The 21,639-nt window shown below is 39.1% G+C and overlaps 1 protein-coding gene across 1 annotated transcript in view; it reads left to right on the plus strand.

The window, feature by feature from the left end:
* The first annotated feature begins 2,026 nt into the window (after window positions 1-2,026).
* Window positions 2,027-21,639, plus strand: part of GNB4 (G protein subunit beta 4) — a 61,671-nt gene continuing 42,058 nt past the window's right edge. The window contains exon 1 of the mRNA XM_050712591.1: window positions 2,027-2,033. The gene's annotated coding sequence lies outside the window, so the exon portion shown is untranslated. The remainder of the gene's footprint in view (window positions 2,034-21,639) is intronic.

The raw sequence follows: 21,639 nt of genomic DNA on the forward strand, positions 1-21,639 counted from the left end.
CTGTAACAAATATGTTCATGGCATTTTTAATAACTATGATGAGAACTCTGATTTTTATATTGCGTGCAAATTCTTAGTTCTTTTTTCTTCCGTTTATGTGGTTATCGTGGAGCCTGATTCTCCTCTCACCACTTTTACACTGGCACATTGTACGCAGCAGAAAATACGGCAGAATTGTAGCCAAGGGGTGCATCAAGCCCAAGACATCTTCATTGCAAGTGAAATTGAGAGGAATCTGTTTCCAAATGTTGTCAGGAAAAGGTGTGGCACAGTGCAGAACTTGGCAAGATCTGCAGATGGTGAGCTTTCCTTGAGCGCTGAGCGTCAGTTTATGCATGCGGGTAGCATTCACATTTACTCCTTTATATGAAAATCAGCTAGGGCTTAGGGCATACAAGCTAGGAGGGTGGTCAGAGATGTTATTTCTGGCAGGATATAAGCAGCATATAAGATCACCATTCCATGACAGTCTTGGTATTTTATATTAATTTTTTGCACCTTTTCATTATAGAGGGATTGGGGTGAGGGAGACAGAGCTTTATTATCAGTCAGTACTTGTTGGTTGTTTGTGGGGTTTTTTTGAACAAACAAGAAAATTAGAAGTAGAAAACTGTCTAGCAGTGTGGATTGCTGATAGTAGGGCAAAGCTCATGTATTTTTAAACTAGTGCCTTTAGGAAACTGGCCTTATGCTACTTTTTTGACTGCTTCCACAGTTGATGAGGTTGCAGCATAAGCTGTATTATATGACAACAGATAATCCACCTAGAACAGACAGTATGAATATCTTTATCCTAGTAAGAACTCTGATCAGATTTCGCGTTTTGAAACACAGAAGGATCCAAACATGAAGCACCCAGCTGTAGGAAACCAGGCCTTTTAAGCTCTATTGTTCAGAAACTGCTTGTTTTCAGTTGCATGTTTATATCTGCCTTAAAGTTTTAAACACAGTTTCTCATACCGTATACCACTGCTTTCATTCTCACTGGTGGAAGCACAGGGACAGTCAGTCCTAGGTGCTTAAAATATATGTTTATTACTAGTAGTTCAAAGGCTGTATGGATCCTGAAGTTGTGTCATGGATCATATGTGTGGCTGGGCCGACTTGGTAGCTGCTGGTTAGCCTAAACTACCAGCTCTGAAAGAAAGTCAGCAGCGACTGCAGGTGTCACCATCACTGGTGGCCTGTATGACCTTTCCCTGTCTTGTGTTGGAATGATCGGACTCGCCGCTGTCCTCTCTTCTTGGAACTTCTCCAGTTTTCCTTCCCTAGGGTTCCCCAGCTAAGGTGGTTGTCACCTCTTGGAATAGTTTGGTGCACAGACCAGTCTCCTGTGACCCCATAAACTGAGTGGCAAAAGTGCAAAAAGTGCAAGAGTACAAATGGTGGAACTGGAAAAAAAAAAAAAGATGGAACCAGAACAATGAATTACTAGTTTTGAATTCATCTGTGTTAAAGGGCAGACTGTGTCTGTGAATTTCATTAAAACTGAATACTAAAGGGTGCTAACAGCAGTGTATTCATATTCAGATGTTCGCATTTTCTGAGTGTTGGTACTTTCTATTCCTCAGTTTATCTCACTGATTTTCACTGTAATTTTCTGAGTTAAAGCCAAATCATGGGAAAGCCAGAGAATAATGAAAGCCCATAGTTTCTGCTACTGAAGAATGTTGTTATCTTTCGACATGGGCATCCTTGACATCAGCCGGTCTAGCTGCAATATGGCTAATGGAGAAGCACAAGGACGCTAGTAATGGATTTGGAGTCATCTGGCAAGGCAAACATCTGTCTTAGAGAAGAACGTAAAAACAGAAGAGATTTTTATTTTTCTTACTCAACAGTGTATTGTTCAGAATCACATCAGCTTAGGAAAGAAAAAAGCATCCTTCACCTCTTCTTGATGTTTTAATGAATAATTAGTATGTTCGATAGGGTTTTGATTTCCTGTAAGCCCCTGGCATATAGTGTGTTGGGCTTGCTAAAAACCATAATATTACATGAGCTAATTTTCCCAAGCTAAAAATCAGATCAGAGTAGACACACATAAGAGGAAGGACAGAACTCAGAAAGCATGGAGAAGGCTGTGTGTGGTGGTCTTTTACACCAGTTAGCTATAAGCATGTTAAAGTGGCTGGACTCTGCAACATGATGCATTTCACAAGCATTTAAATGGTTGGTTCAGAAAGATGATGAAGACTTCTAACTCCCACACGCTTGAGTGATTGTTTCCTAGGACGATCTACTTGGAATAAAATCAGTAATAACTTATCAGATTGTCTCTTTTTTTTTTTTTAATGTACTGACCATCTTTAATTTAATTTTCTAATGTATTGTGAAGTTTTATCAGTGCATGGAAAGGACTGCTCAAGGACTGGCAAACCAGTGTTCTGTCAGGTACTACGTATGTTAGACTTAGCAGCTTGGCTGACACACAGTCATGAAATGTGCGTAGGAGTCTGTGACTGTGCCTCCTTCTAAGACCCCATTAGAAACTGTGTTCCCTAACTGCAGCTCTGCGCTGGTGTCTTCCCCTTTTTCCCGTTCACTGACTGGATTTGTCCCCATTGCGCTGCCCAGAACATTCACTCGAGCCAATCTCACATGTTGAGTCAAAAGCTAGTTGGTATGGATAAGCTTGGATTTTGACCCTCAAAGAAAAGATTTATGAGAAGCACAGGGTATGCATTGGCCATCTACATAGTGGTGAACTTTGCCTTCTGTGGTTCATAAACATGAAATAATGCTTTTTCTCCTCGTCAGGAAAATGTAATAGCAAAGGTAATATTATACTGAGGCTTCACTTTGCTCAGATCAAGATATTTCTGTAAATTTTAACCCAGTAGAACATTTGCTAGTATAATGTCAGCATTTTAAATAATTAAAAATGAATTGCATTCAGCAAGTAAATAAAGTACATCTAATGGACCATTATCATCTTTTGAATATCCTTTCTTTTCATTATTGTTTTGTCATAAAGTTCACTCGCTCACAATGGCTCATTCAGCCTTTTTTGAAAATTGTCATGGTACAAGTGTACTGTCATCTCCCTGATTGCAGGGGCATAGCTGATTTCGAAAATAACAAAAATGAAGCCCATTCTTGTATAACGCTTTTCAGTGACAGTGCTGAAAGCATTTTTTAAAGGAATTAGTATCTTTACTCACAAACTGTTTTCCAATCTGTGCAAGGTATCAGCTCATCCATCAAGCTAGTAGTACAGCTAAGAATTTAACTTCAATCTCCCTAAATCTTAGCTCACTGCCCTGCTCATGAGGACAACCATGGGCCCTGCCGCTTATCTGGTTACATTTTCTCTCAGATAGATGGTGATTGTGTATCAGGCTAACATTGATTAGGAAAAAGTGGAAAAAGAATGAGTGAAGATAGTTGCCTTCCCTCTTGTTATTCTGCTTTTACATTGTGGAGCTGGACAAGATTCAGTCAGATCTCCAGTCTAACCAGCAGAGAGGATCAGACTAATTCATGTCAGTCATTTTTCCAGGTGCAGAGCAGAGGTGTAGCAATGTCCTGCCTTTGCTACATGCTGAAACTGAGGGCTGTCCCTGTTATGTCCAGAGCAGTTGCTCTGGTAAAGATTTTCCTTTTATGTCAACTTCATTATTTGATGAAGTAGTGCATATGCTTCTCAGTACAAGTATCAATTCAGAGTTTTCAATCTTTTGCACTTAGAAATCCTGTTAAAAATGTGATTTTCTTTTTTAGAAATGTGTATGCCATGCTTAACATGCTGATTTTTCCTGCCTTTATAGTTTGTTTCCTTGTGGAAGGACCTGGATGTATTTTTTTTTAACTAAAGTGTTGGTAAAATTTCTTGCTTTCATTCTCGTATGAACAAGCTGGAATTCTAAAGCCTGTTTATCCTCTTCTTCAAAAACACCTAGACTTGTATCCATCTAAATTTCAATGAGTGCTAAATTTTACTCCAGAAGGTATTAACTAACTGAATTTAGGCAGCTAGGTACAGAAATATCCTAGTTGCAGCTGCTAGCTACTTAGATTTGTCTCATTTCAGGTTTGGAGTAGGGCAGAGTTCAAATAAATCTAACATGTTTTCATCAGTTCATCACAAAATTCAGTTGTCATGGTAGAGCCGTTCCCATCCAACTTCTATGTAATAGCTAAGTGGTTAGAGCAGCTACCTCAGTTCACTTACTGCTTCAGCTCTTATTTCATCTCAGAGAAGTGTGCCCTTTCCTTGAGGTTATAAAATGATCTGAGTGCTAACGCTTTCCAGTATGCTCTTTGAAAATTGGCTTGTGTGCATTTAGGAATCCAGAAATTCTCAAGTCTAGAGAAGAGCGAGTAAAAGGATGCCTGATCCTGCATTGTAGTTGGTAAGATATTCATGCAGGGGTGGAAGATGCTTTCCTTCAATCTTCTATCCAAAATTCCTCCAGTTTTATTTAATGTTGTAAAGAAGAGTGGTGCAGATGTTAAAGAATCTCCAAGCAGATACTTTCTTACCTCGAGATTTTTTTTTTCCATCTAGCTGTGGAAGGATTAGCCACACCCAAATTTCTCTAGCTCTGTGATGTACACATCGCAGTGATCACAAATTCACTGTGATCATTCTGTGCAAAAATAACAAAATGCCTCTTCATTTATTTTGTGATGCTTGGCTGGAATCAGAAGCATGTCATCTTTAGGCAGAATGTGTTGAATAACACTAAATGTAATTGCTAATGTGTTTATTTCTAATGGCATAAACACGAGATCTCTTGTACAATTTGTACAAATGCATTATTAGGGAAAAATTAGGGTCTGAGAGCTAATGTGAGCAAATGCAATAATAAGTAACTACACATAACAGTAAATAAAGTGAAAAAGAATTGTGAAAAATACATCCACTCTTGTCTGAATTCTACTGTGAGCTATTTTAATAGGAAATTTTAACAGAACTGAAAAAGAGAATAAAAAACGGTGCCTGAATTATTAAAGTCACCAGCAACCAATTTGCTTCAATTAAAGACTGGAAGATGTTCCCAGTGCTTTGATTAAGAAAAAATTAGAAAGTTTCTTATTCACCTCGGCAGGAATCTTTGCAAAATGGAAGGTCCCTTGTGCTCCTCTGAAGCCATTTAATGCATATATGAGCATGGATTCTCAGAACTATCTATAATGCATATAGTGCTTTCTGCTCTCAGTGGCTTTTTTCCCACTCTCTTTACGTCATTTGCCATTTGTGAGGGTTGCCAGGGTAATGACCAATCATCCCTGGAGAGATGCCTGCTAGTAAGGACAACATAGGCTTTCTCTTTTTGGTATTCTGCAGTATGTATTTGAGAGCTATTCTAGCATCAAGATTGCAGAACTTTAGTTAGTAGGGAGTGAAAGTTTACAGAGCATGAAATAACAGCTTACAACCATTGAGGTAAGTGAGGATTTTTCTTCTTTTCTCTTTCATTAACATCTCTGTCAGGATTCATTCAAAACACTGAGCATCATTACAGGGTTTTTTTCCCTGTATGTATATCTGACTTTGAAATTAGTTATAGCAAAGGGGTTTTGCCTGATTTGAACAATGAAATCTTAGTAGTGCTATGTATACAACAGGTCTTGATTTTATTCTTTTTAATTATGAATCTCACAGCCTTTCCTGCCTCTACATTCACCAAAGGCATCCAGTAATCCCAAAAATATTTTCAGAAGAATTAATTAAAAACAAACAAATAAAAAAAAAATCCTGTGTGTTGTAATACACATTACACAGCACTAACTGTGGGTGCCTCTAAGGCAAGTGGAAATTTCTGAATAGTCTTCACTGTGCTGAATACATCTATGTACATAGATAAAACATATAACAGGACACATTAACTGGAAAACTGAAAATCCAGAGTTGAGCCATGTCCTGTAAGATGTTGAGGACGTTCAACTCTTGTTTTTATTTTTATTTTTCTATTAGACACTTGCATATTTATAGGCTAACTCTTTGCTCACCTGTGGGCAATAAAAAACAGAGCCTCCAGACTGCAGGTTTTTTTCTGGTTCTGATGCTACCAGTGGAAGATGGTGATAAATGCTTCACAGACTGGGTTCAAATTTTGTTGTTTTGCATGTGAGGGCACATAAAAAAGGAAAAAATCTGTTTGGAAGTTCCCAGCGACCTCAGAAGCTGCTCTGAAGTATTTGTGTAATCTGAGTAATGACACACATGACTCTAGTGATTGGTTTGGGGTGGTTGTTTTTGTTTGGGTTTTAAACGAACTACACTGAAATTGAGTCAAGTGCATGTATGTTGGTGCAGACACCTGTTTGCCTGCTGGCTTCCTGGGAGAAAGGGGCACTTGGAGAGCTTGTATTGTTTTTCTGTAGAATTACTAAGGTATTGAAGCTCAAAATAGTAATTCTCATCAAAATCTCTATCTGCTGCTTAATGTATTCATAGCTACACATAGCTGCCATGTGCTTTTACATCCTGACATTCTTACATGTCATGATGGGCGCAACTTATGTAGTAAACAGAAGAAAGCGTGGATATTTATTTTGCTCTGTTTTGTGCTTATTACAAATATATACGGAGTGTGAGCTTGACTCATGTGGTTCCACAGTGGAAATATACATTCAGGACATTTCATTTAGCATGATATGTTCCAGTTGGTAAATTTTAGATGTTACTAAGTATTCAGATGTGTTTATGATAGCTTTGTATTACCAAAACAACTGGAGCATAGCAGTGAGTCTGTATGTTTGTATATCAGAGAGAAGAAAATTGAGTAACAATTTTAGTCTGAGATGAAAATGATCTTTTCATCAGGCTGTAAAGGAAATACTTTTATTTAGAAAGGAGACCCGTTTCCTCTTTCTAAAATGGTTACTGTTTTTTTGACATCTCTTTCTGGATATCACTTTTAAACAGTTTAAAATGCGTAACAGTTAAATGGTTACACTGAAAGAAAAAAAAATCAGTAAGTCCAGAGACAGTGCAATATTATCAATATCTCTAGTTTAGCAGCATTCCATACAATTCCACCATTTTTTAGTAATCTAGGAGACAAAACCACAAATATATATATATTTTATTATTCTAGGTGGTATCTTATGACAGAAAAGTGACATGATTACAATTAGATAATGTTAATGAATAAAGTAGGTTGTCAAATGAGAGATTCAGAGAGAAACCCTTCTGGAGAAGATGGTGGGTACCAAGCCTCAGCCTTTGTCTTTGTTCGCCTTTTTCATGTCTATCTGCTTCTCTCTGTGTCTCTCTCTAACTTGAAAATGCTCTGTGACTGTGTTATGCAGAGAACAGCATTCACTTTCAGACAGCGTGATAGAGAAATAGAAGGTGAAAGGAGAAGAAGGGAATAGTCTGTGATGTGAGTTATTCGCAGTATAATGTCTTTCAACAACTGGGGCAAGATATTTGTGGCTCTGAGGAGTTGAGTGATGCAGAAGACAGGAAATTCTGCAGCAACAAGTCTGAGAAAACCTGTGGCAAATATGCTGGGAGTAATGAAGGAAAGCCACAAGTGTAGGTGGAACTAAGTGGTTTTAGTTGTGCTTGAACTGGAAGCACAGCTAGCTAAGCAATTAGTAGAGAGAGCTCCAGGAGGCAGGTTGGGAAGAGACCTCATTCCTGGAGCATGCTGATAAAACTGGGGTGCAGGGTTTGTGGTGGAAAGCTGGGGACAACAGGCTGAATAGAGCCAGACACTACAGCTTGGGATAGGGGATTTACCCACCATACAGTATAGGTGCTATTGAGCCGTTTGCCCCTTTTAGTGCCATGTCTATTGCTGGAAGCTTTGGAGAGGTGAATTTCAGTTGTTTCTTCATCTTCTACTTTTGAATACAGAGCAAAGAGGAAGAATAATTAACAGCACATTGATCCGCTGTTGAAAAATCAGGCCTCAGACCAGGATGGAAAAATATGGCACAGGCTAGAAAATGAGTAGATGCTTACGAATGGGAAAACAAGTTAGGATGACAAAAGAAAAGCAGGGCTTATTCTAGAAAGATTGAGACATGTTGAATAAGTGCAAGAATATCTGAAAACATCCAGTAGCCCAATTTCATCATCCCATGAGAAACAGAAGGCAGAAAATAAATGAAGGTGAATAAATCAGTTGACAGTAGTTTCCAAACATAGTGTACAATAATACAAATCATTATTGATAATATGGCATCACTGCAGTGGGCAACTCAGCCTAAACTGTAGCTTTTGCTGTTAATTATCCTGAGACCTGGTAGATTATTTTTTTCTGATAGGCATCAGCTATAAATGATCTGTCATTACTTTTTTTTTTTTAATCAACAGTCTCTCCCTTAAAGATATACTGTGAGATTTAATTCGTGACTGTAGTCATTAGTAAGACCATCTGATGAAAAGTTTACTAATTCTTTTTTATCTAACCAAAGTTGTATGGTTCTACATTTTGTTGCTGCTGTTTGGAATCCAAGCTCTTATTGCATTACCTGGCCCTGACTATCCACTGCTATGAATAAGCATAGCTCTATTACTTCTGGGATCTGGTGACATAACTCCAAATTTCTGATGTGAAATCATAAAATACATGTATTCAGGGCATTAGAGAAATAATTTAATTGCGTGGACTTAGTTAAAGTGGCACCAGAAGGCATAGGAATAGTTACAGGAGAAAGGTCTGATTTTAAATTGCCATTTACTGGCATTTTTTGAAAGAGTAGTGAAAATGTGCTTTATCATCCAAAGCTGCAGTCCTGGAACATGTTCTTACATAGGCACAATGGAGGCGTGCAGAAGGAAGGTTACTGTTATTTGACCAGAAGTACGCATGGTTAGGAAATTTTGAAATTTAGGATGTCTTACAGTACTTTTCAAAGTCTCTTTTAAATTGCATTTTAAGATTCACTTTGAACAAGTAATTAGAGAGAAAGCGTCTTGTGGTTTAAAACAGAAGCGTTTGTCAGAAGATGGGCATCTTAAAGCCTTTTACTAAAAGCTTCCAGTTCATACTTCTAGTACTATTTTCAAATGATTTAGCTTGAGTTTCATTGCAAGTCTGTAGGTTTCAGGTTTCAGAGAGACATACATGCTTCTGAATATAGGATCACCTATTCCAGAATTGTTCTGTATTTACTGCATGATGTTGGACGCGTTCATTAAATGCTTCAGGGCTCACTTCTCCTATATATAAGCCGTTAGTAAGTAGTATTTACCTCAGAAGACTATGGATGTTATCTGTGATTCTTTGTGTAGGGTTATGAGTAGCCATGGTGTTCAGGGCCTAACTACTTAGATATGCAAAGTATTACACAGCCCTCAGAGATCCCCCAGTTCATCTTGTTTTTCTGTTGCAGTTACAAGGTCAAGTTGAAATAATCCGTATGATTATAAGAGCCTGCATGACAAACTTTCCTGGAGAGCAACATCTGTTATCTGGTGATAACAGTGATTCAAAGGAGCTCTCTGGGAGGAGAGCACTGTCTGTCTCACATGAGCAGGATGACTCAGTAGTTCACATTTGGAAAGAGAAACGTTTTCCAGGCCTTGTGAACGTGGTTCTGGAGGCATATGGTGTTCCATGCTCTGGTGAAGCTCTTGGGCACGGCGTGGAGCGAGTGCTCCTGGTGGCCATGGTCCCATCTTCCCCAGCAGCACAAGTGACACCAAAGCAGCCGGCTGCCGCTCTCCTGCTCTGGATCCTCCTCAGCACGTGGCTCCCGCTGCACGTGCCTGCTGATATGGCCAGGTGCGACACGAAGGACTCTTAACAACTCTCAAAATCCGAGGCCTTGCGTATCCTGACACAGGTTTCCTTCATAGAAGCCATCTTATGACAGGACAGGACTCTGCACGTGTGTGTTCATGGGTGTTTAACAGCTGAGGGTGTAGCTTGGGTTAATGTGTTTAGAGAAATTACACTGTGATGACTCAGAACTATGGATATACACATCAAATCTCACAAGGATTCAAACTTATTTCCCACTTTATCTAAAGTTTGAATCAAATTCAGCCCCACTGTAAGATGGTTGACTTTGCTGCGTCAGGCCTACAAGGCACAGCAGCCTTCAAGCTTCATTGGGATCACGGAATAGGCCTCCTGCCCTGACGTGCTGCTGCCTTATGGCAGTTCAGCTCTGCTGACACTAAACCAACTAAATGTGGGTGTTCCAGGCCAGGCTACTTGAACAGAGCCTTGCACCTTGCAGACATTGCCTCTTACAAATAAAACTGCTCATAGGTGCTATGTGGTAACTTTATGTGAAATGCTATAGACCTGAAATAGTGTACAGCTTAACTGAGTGCAGTTCCTATCGACTTCAATGGGTGTTTTATTCAATTAGGGTCTGCAGAATTTAGATCATTGCCTTTGGCTTACATCATTGCAAATATTATTGATGGTTATAAAGCTTTCAGGGCTCTTTCAGGCTTTTAGTCCGCAAATTGACTGCAATGTGAAAGTCTTGCTTGGGGGTGAGTACTTATATCCATCTCATCTTTCATTTACTTATTCCTGAGTCTTTTTCTGCTATTCCTTTGGGAGCGCTCATATAAAATATGCAATTTAACAAAGAGGGGGAAAGGAAGGTTGTCTCAATATAGCCAGATTCAAATTTCAGTTTTGCACATTAGACATATGCCTTTCTTATTTTTTGTCTAAAATGTAGAAGTGAATCTGATTAATTTTAATTCTCATAGAACGATGAAATTAAGGCACAGTAAATTTGGAATGGATATTGAGGAAAATTAAGTTTCCCAGAGGCAAGGATGGATACAGTGCTTGAAACTTTAAAACTGCCTTCCATGGAGCAAGAGAAATTTTGACAAAAAAACTAACCTCTGTTGGCAAGAGGAGGAGCTGGATGGTTTAAAATATTTTTCACCCTTCTAATCTGCATGCAATATACTACTACTGCAAACACTATCCCTCAAGACAGTGCCTTAATTGCTCCATGTGAGTAGCACAAGCAGGGCTCATATCACATAGCTGTGACCGCTCAGCCTCTGTTTGCCTTAGAAGATAGGCAGTGTGAAAATCCGTATACTGGCTCTGCAGTAGCCACTGAGTGAAATAGGATGCAGTTTCTACTCTTTTTCCATTCATGCTTTGGGGAAAAGTGGTGAATAAGCCTCTTCGTGTACAGTACATGTAACTGCATTTCATTGCTGATTCTACATCAGCATATATAAATATATATATAACTTAAGTAAATGAAAATAAGATAGGTTAGTAGAGATGGGCACAAGCAGTTTTAGGAGATTTATTGTTGAAATCTGATTGCATTTCAGGTAATATATTCTTTCTATTGATCTTTCCAAAAGCATCTGCAGAAAGAAATAAGAAAAGTCACACACATACACATGAATATTTTTAGGTCTAATTAGTAAAATTTGATAAATGAATCCATGGGAAAATTGATATGTGTACTGGCTAGAAGAGTGACTTTTTATTTAATTCTGTCTTAGGTGAAATGAAATTGAACTAAAATAAAAAAGTATCCTCCCTATACAAGGCATTTTTTTTTCAGCAGAGAGCACAATAAATGTTATCTGTCAGGGAAAGAAACAGGCTGTTTAAATTCAGGCACCGTAGCATCTTCAGGCAGAAGGGCTATTTTTAACTTCAGATGTAGCTTAATTTAGAAACTGAGCAGTTGAAGTCCCTTTTTTTTTCCCTACTCCTCCGACTGGAGATTTTTTATAACGATTGTAGATATCCTTGTGTGAAGATACTGAATAGAATAAAAAATCCATTATCCTGAGCTTCAAGGTCATGAAAATATACAGCTAAAGAAAGCAGCTGTATGGCAATATTGTCACGCGTGTACACACAGAGATTAGATTGATGCATTGGTTTGTAAGCATAAGGGCCACTTTGGCAATTTGCCAGGAGGTTGCATATAATTTTTATATCCCTTTATGCAAGATTTTACCCAGGTTTGTATTTTATGTAGGAAGTAGTGTAATTGCATATAACCATATAAAACACATGGTAGAGAGTAAATTTCAGTGGTTTCTAAGGGAGAAATATTTATGAGGGAAAAACTGGCACTGCTTCCCTGCATTGATTTTTCTGAACCAGCTTCTTCTGTTTGGCTTTGTTTGTAAGTTAATCACAAGAACTAAGAAGCTCATCTTGCCAAGGAAGATATTCAAAATTTAGAATTGCAGACTTGACTCTATTAACTGATTACAGGCTTTTTAATGTATTCAGTTTCAGAATATGAAAAAATCCTCTCACAAATGGAAGTACTTCCAAGATGGCTTGTTGCAAACAGTCTTCTTGCATAATTGCATACTCTATGTCACTCAACAGTAATCTACTGAATTTCAATAGCATTTCAGCATAGAACTTGATTCTTGCTGAATTTTATAGTTTACCTCTTCAAGCTCAGCCGAAAGTGATTCTGAAAGCTATTCTAGTTGCATAATAATAACAAAAAGCAAAGAGAGAGATGTGCCATTGCGACAGAAGTAATTGGGTTATTAATAAGCTGAATGTGACATGGAAAAGTCGTTTCTGTTTCTGAGCGTAGTGACACCTTCACCATCAACTCTTAAATACCCACAAGCACACACAACTTTCTTAAAGTCCCTGAAATTTTGCTTAAACGTTTGAGCAATTGTTCGCATACAGAATAGTTAACATTTTTTGTAGCTACCTAAAATCCTGCAATTATAAATGAAAGCTTCTGCTGCCATTTATTCTTTAGCTTATGACAGCTAAAATTAGAGGGTTTCATTCCATTGTTTTTATACACAGGGTAGCATGATACAATGTAGTAAGAACATCGTAAAACAAGGTAAAAATTTGGAGTTATAGTCACTAATATTCAATGGAGGTTAAAGAGAAATGTCCTCTTCTAAAGCTGGACTGTTCCTTAAGTGCATACATTGGATGGGGATTCTTTCATCTTCCATCAGAGTATTTGTTTCTGAGGAATGCTCCTTTCCCTGGCTACTTTCTATGTGGAAGGAATATAAGAGTAAGCATAGAGGCTGTTAGAGCTGTTAGGCTCTGCTAAGGGGTTTCCCTAATCCTCTACTGGCCAAACAAATCAGAATTTATGCTGAATTTGGTCTCTGGGAGGTATTTTAATGGTGCTATCAGACTAGGAAATTCAGACTATGACGCACAGTTTGGACTGGGAATTTGAATCAGAGTCTTTCCTGAAAAAGGATTTTCTTTGCAATAAAGCAGATATATTGCACCCATATTTGCTGAAATGTTTCAGCTTTATAGGGAAGATGGTTTTTTTTTTTCACATTAAAGGCTTGATCTGAAGCTTGTAGCAAAAGAAACATTCAGAACACATTATAATTTCTTGTTTTGGGTATCTTGGTATGCTGTCAGGAGACCAGATTCAGTTTGCCTATTAAAGTGGTTTAAAAAAAAGACTAAAAGGAGCCATGGAGTTGTCAAGAAAAAGTTGAAATCTTATGGAATTGAGGGTAATATTTTTGTTCTTACAGAAACACAGGATATACTTTAAATAATTTTCCAAATGGCTTTATGAAATCTAATCAGCTTGAAATGATAGATGTCTATTTGTATCTGCTTTGTTTTCATTCAGTCTGTAGTGAAGAGAAAAGCAATTGTTTTGAGAGCAAATGGGATTTCTATTTTCAGCTATTCTTGCTTTTAAATAGCAAAACGCAGCTATGACGAATGATGGTGACATGTAGGTAAGGCTAAACTTCGAAACTTGAGCTTGAAGTAAAGCTAGGGGTTCTAATACAGCAGCATTAAAATACTCTGAATTATTCTTAGGAGATTTCTGCCTTTTTAGGCCAAACTCTTCTGATGAGATTATAATTATAGTCGCAAGTGAGGCTGAACTAGAAAAATGACTTCTTTTGGTTCTGGATCCAGCCTAATGATAACAAGTAGTTCTTATTCAGTCCTTTTCATCCATAGATCTCTGTGTTTTATAATGAAGGTCAATATCATGGCCTTATTTTACAGAAGTGAAAGCACAGAAAAGAAATTTGAGGACCTAAGATTCACAATTAGATTAGTAACAGACCTAGGAACAGACCCAGATCTTATAACCCAGGTCTGGTCTTGTGTTGTCCCCATTAATCAAACCAAAGCAATATTTATATTTTCATCTGAGCATCTGAAACCAGCTTCGTCATGGCTTGGACTTTAATTTCCAGTAGTGTTTCAGGTGGTGGGGATATAATCCAGCAAGGAAATGTAAAGAAAAACAAAACAAAGAAGAAGAACAACAAAACAAAACAACAAACAATACCTGGGTTTGTTTTTTCCTACCCTGTGATTTCCTGCAAAATCTCTGCCTAAATGTCCAGGTAGGTTTGTGTCCCTGAAGGACGAGTAATCACAGCAGGGATTCAGGTATCACCCTGCAAAGAAAGACAAAAACCCTTCCATAGGAGGATGGCTGGATCGAATACCCCCAGGGTTCCATGTGCAGTCCCCTAGGTCCTGCTCAGTACCTGTGCAAATTCTTCACTTCATCTCTAGAGGGACTGAGTTAAGGATATTCTTAAACACGTGTTATTCTGCTGTATATTGTGTGCCTTTACCTTGTTACAAATCCTTAGCATGACACCATCTTTCTCCCTTCTAAAGGGACTGCAGTGGAGCTGGGAATGTTTTCTGCAGCCATTTACTTCTCTGTGACCTCCCTGAGAGGCACTGACATCTGCTCCATGTTAAAGCAAGCTTGGTTTCTCTCTGTTGGAAATCTGCAGGCTGGATCCAGACCTGATGTGTCCAGTGGGTTCTGTGAGAGAGGTAGAACCCAGCTGCTGGAGCCTCCTGACTTATATTTGTCTGGTCCCAGAACAGTGATTACAGTCACGATCTCCACCCTTTCTTGCCAATCTATACAGTTTGTGTTTTTATTGGCAGGGAATCACGTGCTTCATGTAGTGGCTGTTCTATAAGAATTTTATTACAATTTTCATGCTTCAGAAAGTTTAATCCTTCTATTTCGTGTGACTTGTTCTTACAGAACTTTGTCACTCAGCACAGAAAACACATTAATGCTTTCCATGCCTGCAAATCACAAGAGGACATGTAGAAGATGAGTTTTTATTAATCAGCATGCTGTCTTCTCAGAAATGGGAAATTGATTTTACCAAAGTGTGACAAACTACAAGAAGTAAAGGAATATCAATTCAGGTGAAATGCAGGAGACTGTAACAGACATATTATATTTCTGATTAATTATAAAAATACAATATGCTATGCCTGCGTAGTGGTTTTCACACACCAGTATGTAAGCAGTTCACACACATGTAGGCATCGTTATTCCATGTTATATAGATTGGGACATCTTTCATCTTGGAGAAGACAGTCATAGATGAGGTACTAAAAATAGTCAGATTTAAGAGTGCGTGCTCACTAGAGGGGATGAAAGACTGAGATGTGTTTAGATATGCAAAGAATCAGAAGTATCAGAGCAGGAAAGAGTGTGGTTGAACCAGTTAGTGCACTGATAAAATCTGCTACTTCTAACTTCAGCAAAATTTGAAAATGTGATAGAAATGGAGTGCAGAAACACAAGGAAGGAGATGTGTAAGTAGATGTGTTCCTTTTGCCTACCCTTGCATACCTACCTTAGGTGCCCAGATGAGGAAGCCAATTTTCTTGGGCTATTGAGTTTAAATGCAGAGGAAGTTCTTTCAGAAAGTAATTCAAAATCCACAAATATGGCTCCACCTCTGAGGCACCTCTACAGGAGCCCAACGCGCTTCACTGTCTGTATCAGAGACTTCAGTTAAATAACCGCCTGCCTTAAGCACCTGAGATAGCTATGAAACAGGCAGCGGTAAAACCCAGTCCCTGTAGGGTCACTGCAAAGACAACTTTGTACCTAGGACTACAAACCTATTACTGACAATGTATGCCTTGTATGCCATCCCCTTGGGAAAACTCAAATTTCCCCTCAGTCTTCTCTTTCTGGTCTTTATGTGACGTTCAGGTCCCATGTGTGGAGGCTGAATAGTTTGTCTGAAAGGAAAAGAAAGTCAGTGAAAGAGAGTACCTTAGACCTGCGCATTGCATTTGTAACAGAATCTGAAGTCAGGTAGACCCAAGGACCGTTCTCTTCTACGTTCTTTCCTAGAGATGGGAGGTTATTTCTGTAATCAGGATCGGCTTCTGTGAAGTCCCTGACAGAATCATAAATTGTGCTGTTTAATTCAACAGGATCTATTAAAAAAAGGAAAAAAAAGAAAAAGAAAAACAGAGAAAAGTTCATAATCAAAGCGGTACTTTTTGTGCCGAATTTGATGTACTAAGAAAGCAGCATTTACCTGAAAAGAAATGTAAGTAAATTCTGGCTGTTCATTCAAACGGATGAAAAAAATTTAACTCAAAAGGATTCAAATTTATTATTTATGGTTAGAAATATTTTTCTTCAAGTGCTGTTACAGATTTTTTTTTGGCTAAGGCCTAGCTTCCAAAGATCTGTTGAAATCTCTGTCCCTTGCAACTGACTTGCAGCACTATTAACACTTTTCATGTTTCCCTGTTGCACTTGTGTCGTTGTAATAGAAGACACGAAGGCATGCTGGTGACAGCTCTACACCAACAAATCCTGGCAGACAGATGCTACGATTTGATCCTGATACTCACTGTATGTTTTACTCACTGCTGTAATATTTAATATACAAGCCTTGGCTTTTTTTCCTGTATATATCTCCATAAGAATCCTGTTCTGATTTAATGTAGCATTAATAGGAAACTATTTGAACCTAAATAAAGCAGGGGGACAATGACATTAATATGTTTCATGGTGCAAAAGAAAGGATTCCTTCTTTTTAGCTGACATTCCACAGGTTCTTGCACAAGCGTTCACCATACCTACAGAAATTTTCTTCTTAAGAGAAACTTCCTCCTCCTATTAAGTAGCCCTTTACGTAGAAAAGATAAAATTCAGCTGATAATGTCATCAGAAAATTTCTCTCCCCTTGGTGCTTATTGATAAACAACAGATTAATCCAAGCCCTTAAAAAGCATGCAGCCTATCTGTGTTGGCGCGTAACTCTTCTAATGACAGAAAATACGCGCACATAGAAACCTACTGATTGCACCATTGTTAAGCTTTAATATTCTTTTGAGTGTTTTCTTGAAGTATTTTTCGACTGTGAGGAAAGAATAAACAACGGTACCTACAAACATGTTCTTCTCCAGGCAAAACTCTTGGTGAGCGGCGTGCTCCCACATCCCCGGTCTCATCGCGTTATTTTGGGAGCCGGCCGTTCCCCTGGACCTGTCTGATGTAGGTGCTCCTGCACGGCGGCTTGGAACAAGCCTTTCAGCTGCGTTTAGACAGACCCTTTAAGTGTCCCTCTTTGATGTCCGCCCAGCTTTGGGGAGTATTTGGTGTTTTTCATGTGACTCATAACAGGAGGCTTCCTGATATAGCCTTTCAAAGGAATGGGCAAGAGAAGCGCAGCATGATTCTTTAGGGGACATCAACTTTGATAGTTGAAAGGGACCTTTTCATCTTGGGCTTGAAGAGACGGTGCACCCAACATGCTAAGGAGGTTTAAAACATCCTTGTTTAGACTTTTTGCCTCGGGAGATTACTGTCTGATAATTAAGAATGAACAAAATCCAAGGTAAATTCTAAGTAGTTAATTGTTTATGGAGGGAAAAAAAATTACATGAATTTCAGCCATCTGCGTGAGATTCTGGGTGCTCAAGGTGTCAAGTGCATTTAGGAAAAAAGTAAGACTGTTAAGGAGCTATTCCTGAATGAAAATATCACACACAGTTTCTTCAGTAATTATACTCCTGGCTAGCTCGTTGTATTAATGCTTGTCATTTACATAAGCAATTATTACAATTTCTGCGCGCATACAGAACAAAGTGGATTATACTGCATGTAAAATTTATATGGAATCTAAAATAAGGTGGGGTGCATCCCATGAATGCCAGCACACAGATTAACAGTTTGCTAGTTGTGACCCACACATCAAATCAATGTTCTGCCCCAGTTATCAGCAATGTTGATGGTAGCGGTAAGTAGTGGGGTTATTCTTGGGACTTGTATTTAGTATATTTGCTGACACATTGAGATGAAATTCCTACATAAGAAAATGTTGGGAGGTATTGCCAATACTGAGGAGAAGTAGGTTGTCATTCAAGAAGAATTAGACTAACTTTTTGTCTAGCTTGCTGGTAATTTGATGTAACCAAGTAGCACACATTGCAAAGCCATACAATTCAGGCTTAATAATAACTTAATAATAACTTAATACTAACCCTATAAGGTGAGGGTTTATGATCTGGAAGTAACAGAGGAGGAAACAAATTTGAGCATACTTGTCAGTGGAAGGATGAATATAATTAGCCAAAGGGGTGTAATTATGGTAGCAAATGCAATGATTGTGGTGGAAATGTACGATGCAATCCTGGAAGGTGAGAGCTTTTTAACGGAGAGAAGGAAATATTAGTACCATCTTACAAGGAGTGCTAACTCTAACTCCTTTTGACTGTTTCTACAGTGGCATTTTGGTATATTCAGACAAATGAACTGTGAGAGGTGCAAAGAAGAGCTACTAGGAAGAGCAAGGGCACGAAGCTCCATCTTGTGAAGGGAAATTAGAAATGCCTCGTTATACCCAACGAAGCGGAGGTTGCTAGGGAGAAGGATCATTAAATATGATGAGAGCAAATATTGGTATGTGGATAGGTTCAGTTTCCACGCTAACGGAGTGCGTAGCCTCTGCTGAGATCACTGGCAAAGCTGCTGGTGGCTGCCTGTTCAGAGGGTTACTGGTGTGATGGGAAGAGCTGACCGGCGTAAAGTCCAAAAGAGCCCAGGACTCCTGCACATGACACTGGCAGAAGGACTGCTGCTAAAACTGTGTTTTTATTAGTACCGTAAAAAGTATTCAGCAGCTTTTAAAGAAAAAAAAAATCATGCAATTTTAAAAACCCTGGCTGCAAATTACTTGCAAAAGGGAAAGCTCTCCTTCATTTGAGATCTTACTGAAATTCCTCCCGGTTGGTCCTTTGAACTCGGCTCTGGCGGTGCCACTGCCTTACCTCACCTAATGAGCCGGCTCAGCGCGGTGACAGCCGCTGCCGCTGGCTTTGAGAGCCTTGCAAGTGCGAAGTGCGGTGACATCACGCTCCCGAGGGTGTCAGCTATTAGCTGCTAAAAATAGTTGCAGGCAAACACAGAACAGAAAAATCAAATGTCTGTTGAAGCCACTGGTGAATGGGAAGGTGAGGAGGGAGAGCTCGGCTGAGGGGCTTTTTGCTTAACTGCGAGGGCAGCGGCGCTGTGCTGCGATCCTGGCTGCGTTCGCGGATGACGCTTCAGGACTGGTGAGCTGGGGAAGCCCACAGAGACAGGCTCATCCCTGGTGTAATTCCAGCACTGTAATGGTAAGTGAGCTTTTGTGTTGATTTCCCACTGGTTAGGTTATCTGATCTGAGTAATCCGTGTTCTGCGGTTCTTAATGAAAGTGCGGCTATGGGATGCACAGCGCTAGGATGATGTCAGTGTTACTGCCAATGTAATCACTGCTCTATGCAAAAATGAAGCACGAATCAATATTAATATTGTGAAATGAAGCGTTCAGAGGTTAGGAAAGAAATAACACACAATGCAAACCATATGCAGGCATAAATGCCTGTGCATCCAGTTTCCAAGTTCAGGTAAATATCCTGCTCAGCGTGTGTTCTGGGGCTCTTCAGTGCAAGTTTTTCAAGATTCTTGCAACCTTTAGGCCTTGATTTCAATCTGTGAGCTAAGACATGCTTAAAGACAGAGGCCGCGCTTTCAGGCTCTGGTTTTGTAATGAAGACTTCTGTTTAATGTTTCTGTGTTTCTGAGAAACACAGCAAGCAAGGTGTTTCAGATAAAATAAAGTTTAAGCTGGTCCAAATTAAAACCTATCTAATAAAGCACATATAAATACAGGAGCAATATAACATGAAAGTTAAGATTAAAGTAAGGCTGGGTGTCTCACAACCTTTGAAAATTGCATCCTGGAGTTTTGATACTAATTAGACCATGAACAGACACGTTCATCTAGGCTCATCAGTGTGGTCAGAGTTTTTCACACCTGAGCTGCTCATCACAGTCTTTTCTACGCTTCTTAACTTACTGTCTAAGGGCAGGACAGATTTAGAAATATGACGACTGGGACTTCAGCTGTACACCAGAGATACTCATTCCAAGTTACAAAGGCTAACCCATGGGCCTGAAACTCCCTTGGCCAAAGTATAATCCTTTTCTCACTTGTTTGGAGTCACCTACAACAGCTTCATGGTGATTCACAAACATCAGCATCTGCTTGTAAGTAGCTCCAGTCCCTTTTTCAGGGAGAACAGCTTGTTCTCCATCCAGCTTTTGCACCCTGGCCCCCAAACTGCTTGGTGTTCTTATTTGCAGCCGGTACAGAGGCTGAAAACACAAGTCTGCTGATCCTGAGCCTGACTCACGTCTCTGTCAACCACTGGCAGCAACCTTCCCCAGAGGGACTGAAGAGCTTGATGGATGTTGTACTGCGGGTTATCAGAGCGCGTGCTAATGAAGCAACAGATCCATTACAGTATTTATCCATTTTGCAAGATCCAATTACGTGAACTTTGCAAGGAATGGAATAGTTTGATTTTACCCTGTGTTCATCCTGTAATGATGTCTCTAAAAGATATTCCCATCCCATCATTATTTCCTGGTGCCGATTCATCCGTGTTCAAGATTGCTTAGAGCCTGGATTTGATTCTGCTCTGTTTCTGATAATGGTTTTTTGGAAATCTGTTTGATAATGGTCATGGATAAAACTGAAGAATCCCTGGGTCCTTCACTTGCTTGGTGTGAAATGGAAAGTAGAAGTTCCTTGCTATTACAGATCAGAAGGCAGGGGACTGACGTCTGATTTATTGTGTTAAATTACATTGTCTCTGTTACGTAGGAATTAGACCGTGATTGTCATAGTCCCTTCTGTCCTTTCAAAATGAGAATTTATGACTTAAATGATGCTCCTCTGTCAGCCACAGAATTTTTACGATTATAGTGAATCTTAATTTTAATTGTCTGGTTTATAGTTGCAGGTTTGGTGTTTTGGATGCAAACAGATTACCGTCATTTTGTTCAGTCTGCAAACAGACCCATAAAAAAGATGGAAGAAATTCTATATTTGGTGGTGGTGGCTGGAGGGTCAAAACAAAATAATAATAGGCTGTTATTGAAGAATTTTTCCTCTTTGCATGCGTTTGTCTTTTTTATTATTATTTTAAGAGGACTATTTTTGGCTACTTAAAAGTAACTGGAAGAGTAGAGTCTGAAAGAGATCGTCAATAAGGAATAGAAATACAGGGAAGTTTTTAAAACACAAAATACATTTTTTAGCAAGTGGCTGCCTTCTTGTTTAGCAAGATTTTCTGCTGCATTATATTTTCCTTGCTCTATCCCCCAGAAGGCTGAACATTGCTATCTCCTGCAGACAATGCAGCAACGCCCTTATTTTGTACTAGCAAAAGATTTTTCCATTCACAAGCTGTTTCAGTATTCCAGAGCATCTCACCGCTCTAGCATGCATTTATCTGAATTTAAAGTAATTTTATTCATAAAAAGATTATTCTCTCTTGGTTTGGGGGATGCCGTCAGGGATAAAGGCACATGCAGTAGCACAAATAACTGAGATCTTCTGGCAGACGTTTTGTCTGCTTAACGCTTTCACTGATGGCCTTGATGCTG

Source organism: Cygnus atratus, chromosome 9 (assembly GCF_013377495.2).
Source record: "Cygnus atratus isolate AKBS03 ecotype Queensland, Australia chromosome 9, CAtr_DNAZoo_HiC_assembly, whole genome shotgun sequence".
NCBI lineage: Eukaryota > Metazoa > Chordata > Aves > Anseriformes > Anatidae > Cygnus > Cygnus atratus.